Consider the following 5,130-nt stretch of genomic DNA (forward strand, 5'->3'; position numbering starts at 1 on the left):
CACATGGTGTCTTACCATTCACTATGAAATGCAAACAGACTACTAATATTTAAGTGGAATGATCTCTAGCCTGTAAATTACACTCCTGTGACCAAATGATTACATACTTGGAAGAGTACACAACATGAGTAGGTACAGAAAGCTATTCTTCAGGACTGCTTTTTCAAAGCCTGAAAAATTAATTGGCCATCATTTTTGGGGGCAAAAAAAAGGTGAGTGTGGATTAAGACCCTCTACATGTAGAAAAAATTCTAATGAAAATATTTTTAATAGAGTATTTTAGATGTCAATTTCATACTGGAAGTATGGTCAGCCATCATAAAGTTATTTCTCTTCATCACAAAACGTCCATATATTAAGAATTTATGCAATTTGGGGAGGGAAAAAAAAATCTAGAAACTTTTTGCCTGAGCAAGAAATCTAAAAAGGCTCTCCAAACTCCTGAGTTGAAGTATTATACTTTGCAATGAAATACTTGAGTTCTTCAACACGTAGCTCACCTATTTCATGTAAATTCTGCCTCAGCCCAAACTGTATACACTTTTCTAATGAAGGATCTTTTTCAATCAGCATTTTCACTACCCTCCAGAACATGTCACAGTCCTGTTGGTAAGCCTGTTCAATCTCTTTGGCTTTTAATGCTATTGCTTTAAAGCGACGGGTTAGCGCGTCTTCATAGAACTCTATGCCATATGCTGCATTTGCCTCAGGTTCTTCTGCCTGGTAAATGAACGATGGTGGATCCCGCTTCATACTCGTAAATTTCAGGCAAGTTACTTCCATCTGACTTGTCTAGCTTTTCAGCAGCCCACTTTCTTGCAGCCTCAGCTGGTTCTTTTTCAGTTAGCCTATGAGGTTTGGCTAACACCTTGGATGACGAAACTGCTGAATAAAACCAGCGTGAAGTACTTCTACAGTACTTTGAATTTATAATAGCACCTGTCTACTGAAGAGCCATTCAACTTAACCTCTCTAAATCTCATTTTTACCACCTGGAAAATGAAGATCTTGGTATATTTTCAAGAATCTTCAAGCTTGATTTTAGTAGTAAGATTCCAAGTTCTGAATCAGGGAGCACATGGGCAGCCTTTAGGAGGATCACATGCATGGATTGGATTAATCTACCATTTTTACATTGTTACTTCAAAATTGTTACACGAATTTTTCTACTGTTTACATGGCAAAACAGTTTTTCTATTTTTATTTATTTGTATTTATTTATTTTGAGACAGAATCTCACTCTGTTGCTCCAGGTTAGAGTGCTGTAACGTCATAGCTCACAGCAACCTCAAACTCTTGGGCTCAAGCTACCCTCTTGCTTCAGTCTCCTGAATATCTTGGACTACAGGCACCTGCCACAATGCCTGGCTAGTTTTGCTCTTTTTAGTAGAGACAGGATCTCGCTTTTGGTCAGGCTAGTCTGAAACTCCTGATCTCAAATGATCCACCTATCTGGGCCTCCCAAAGTGCTAGGATTACAGGCGTGAGCCACCATACCCGGACTAGTTTTCCTATTTTTAAGGTTTGGTTATTCCTATAAACATTTAGGAACAAAAGCAGCCAGAGCCTCCATATAGGGAGAAAATGGATTCATGGTTGTCTTATGCTGGGGATAGGGGATGGAAGGGAAAGAACAAGACTGACTACTAATGGGTATGGAGGTTCTTTTGCAGAAGGTGTGAATGTTCTAAAATTAGATTATGGTGATGGTTGCACAACTCTGTTAATATACTAAAAGCCAATGACTTGCATACTTTAACTTGGTGAACTTTATGATAGGAAAATCATATCACAATAAAGTTACTAAAAAAGTAGCTGGAGTGCATGGATAAATAGGAATTAATATAAAAAGCAGCCTGGCTATCAATATGTTCATTCTGCTACATTACAGAAGTGTGCAGCATGGCAGAGTGAAAATGAAAATATAGGGCCTCCCATGTGGTTGCCAGTGAGTCTGGTTCTTTCTTTGTCTTATTTATAACAGCTCTTCATGTAAATAAACAGTACAGAAAAGTTTTTTTTTGTTTGTTTGTAGAGACAGAGTCTCGCTTTATCGCCCTCGTTATAATTTTGAGGGTGGGGGTTGAAAACAACCTCACAATTTATCTAGTCCAGTGTATTTATTTTTCTGTATTTTTTTTTATTTTGACAGGAACTTTGTTTTCTTTTTTCTTTCATTCTTTCTTTTTGACACAGTTTCACTTTGTCACCCTCAGTACAGTGCAGTGGCATCGCAGCTCACAGCAACCTCAACCTTCCAGGCTGAAGCTATCCTCTGGCCTCAGTCCTCTGAGTAGCTGGGACTACAGGCATGTGCCACCATGCCAGGCCTATGCTTATTTTTCAAATGTAGATCTGTATTAACTTCTCACATTTTCTGTTTTATTAATGGCATAGCACTTAAAATATACAGATTATCTTTTCTTTCCTTATGCACTTTTCCACACTTGCATATTGTCTTCCTTTAGACTGCAAATTTTGAGGAAAAACACTTGATTTGTGAGCTGTTTTACACAAAATCTCCCATTACAGGTAATCACAAAACTAAGAATGAACTATCATAAACCAACAGATTCTTAACTATTACCAGGAAAGACCAAAATGCTCCTCTGTAGATAGCTAGAGGTGGGGGGAGCTCCACAAAATTAATGGCACTAAACAGGCTACTTTACACATTATTTGTGGGAATACAGGAAAGTTTTACATGTAGGTTTTTTTTTTTTTTTCTCATGTTATCAACCATTTCTCTTATTTTCATTATATGATGTCTGGCTTTATTTTCCCTTGGCTTATAGTCACTGGATGGCTAGAGAACATTTATAGACAAGTAAAATGTGGTCGGACTTAAGTGGTAAGAACTCTGCCATTTCTGTAAACTCTCATTAAAGCCTTAGTGTTTCTCTGTGATACTACTACCAGGGTGAAGTATCTCTTGTTGTTTTCAAAGATCACATGGGCCTCTCCTTCTTTGTTTGTGGCTTTGTTTCATGCTGCCGTTTGTAGGAGACATCAACATGCCTGGTCTTTCTACTCTGAGACTGATGGAAAGACTGGTTCTCTTCAAAGGAGAGATTTCATAATCAAATCGTCCCTCCGACCACATTTCATGTCTCTTCTATAAGCTATGAGTCCAGACCGCCCATAATCCATGACTCCAGGCCGCCCAGAGACTGGTCCACCGCTGCCCATGGCTATCCCAGGCAACAGGCACTTTTGGCGCACACGATGAAGTCACAAAGCACCTGGTTTCAGGAAGCGTTTTGTTTTGTTTTGAGGCAGAGTCTCATTCTGTCGCCCTGGCTAGAGTGCATGGCGTCACAGCTCACAACAACCTCAAACTCTTGGGCTTCAGCGATTCTCTTGCCCCATCCTCTCAAGTAGCTGGGACTCCAGGCCCCCGCCACAACACTCAGCTATTTTTTGTTTGTAGTTGTCATTGTCCTTTGGCAGGCCTGGGCTTGAATCCTCGCCAGCTCTGCTGTATGTGGCTGGCACCTTAGCTGCTGAGCTACAAGCACCCAGCCAGTACTTGTGGTTTTTAAAATCATTATTGAGGCATGAGAATTTCCCCCCAAATTAACCTGTTTAGCATCATTAGTCTTACAGCTGCCATGTTGTTCACCACACAAAGACACCTGAATGAGAGAAATGAAGTGCAGCTTATATCCCACCCATGTTCTGTTCATTATGTTCTGAGGCTGTATTCAAGGAGTGTCTTTTTTGAAATCACACAAAGGTGCTTTATGGACTAGCAGCAGCTCTCTCTTCTAGGAAAATAAGCTTGGAGTTACTAGGCAAAATTGGTAAAAATAAAAAGGGAAAGAACATTTAGATCAGAGAGAGAGGAGTAAAAGTACATATCCTTGAAGAATGGCTGAGATTTTTTTTCTCTTAAATAGGTAGTGATGTGTATGCCAAGGTTAGCATGAAAACGGTTTAACTAAGCTAAATGTAAGTAGAGAGCTGTAGAAGCAGGATTGTAAAGCATGTTGTTTGGCCTAACCTAATGGAGCTGCTTTTTTAACTGGCTATTTGCCTGTGGTTCATGGCAACCAAAGCCAATCTTGGCTTCTGAATGTGTTCAACGCTGGATGTCATTCTGTCAGAATATTTAAATGTATCACCAAAACAAAAGCTGTTTTCTCTTAACTGATATCTTTTCATTATGTGTTTAGTTGTCTTCTATATTAGGGAAATAGACACATGACTTTCCAATTTCACACAATACAGAAATTAAGTGGCAAATATGATCCACAGCTCCACAGTTCCCCAGGAGATATGATGTACACCACTTGGTTGAGACTCATGGTGCCTACAAACTATCTCAGTTGGCCTAGAAAAGAATCAAGGTGGAACTATTATGAAGCAGATTTCAAGATCTTTAAGACTATTTACCTGTCCCTTACTTGTACACAAGGACATCCTGACAATCTCTTACTGTAATGAGAAGCTCCTACTAAGTGAGAAGCTTCTGTTAAACCAGGATGTGTGAGATAGAAGAAATTTCAGCCAAGCAACTCAGAGGAAATGGAAAAGTCAAGTGTCAGCCCAAGATTGTGGCCACTAGAGAAGAAACGGGTACATATGCTCTGGAAAGACACCAATAACAAAATCTGGCAGCCAGGCAGCTCTCTGATGAGACTCACCTTTAGCTGGGTTTATTAAGAACTTTATCATTTTATGTAAACGTGTCTCCCGCCTTGCTTTGTGTCTCCCTCATTTAAGTAGCATTTTAGGGATCTTCTCCAACTCTATTATTTCTGTCTTGTACACACACCAAAGCTATAAAAACAACCCAGCTACAGACACCTCAAGGATTTTTAAAAAATAGGATGACTGGTTAGTGGTTTTCCCCAGAATGTTTCTTAACAATGTTTAACATTTTCTTGATTATTTTGGCCAGAGCAGTACTTGGGCAATACTTATCTTCAGAGAATAATCTATAAAGGACTGTTGGCTCCCTTTCTAGGGATGTAACAGTTCAGAATTTAACATTGTAAAATATGCTTGAAGAAATGAAGAAGTAAGGAGATTTCAGAGGTGGAAATATAGATGTGATTTGAAAACCCAATTTGAATAGAAATAAGTCCTTGGGAATGGGCTTGTAAAATAGAAAAAAAAAAAAAGAGT

General features: G+C 39.1%; 1 pseudogene; it reads right to left on the reverse strand.

The window, feature by feature from the left end:
* Nucleotides 1-420: 420 nt before the first annotated feature.
* On the reverse strand, nucleotides 421-4,422 carry LOC128576988 (periphilin-1-like; annotated as a pseudogene).
* Nucleotides 4,423-5,130: the final 708 nt, after the last annotated feature.

The sequence above is a fragment of the Nycticebus coucang genome, chromosome X (genome assembly GCF_027406575.1).
Source record: "Nycticebus coucang isolate mNycCou1 chromosome X, mNycCou1.pri, whole genome shotgun sequence".
Lineage (NCBI taxonomy): Eukaryota > Metazoa > Chordata > Mammalia > Primates > Lorisidae > Nycticebus > Nycticebus coucang.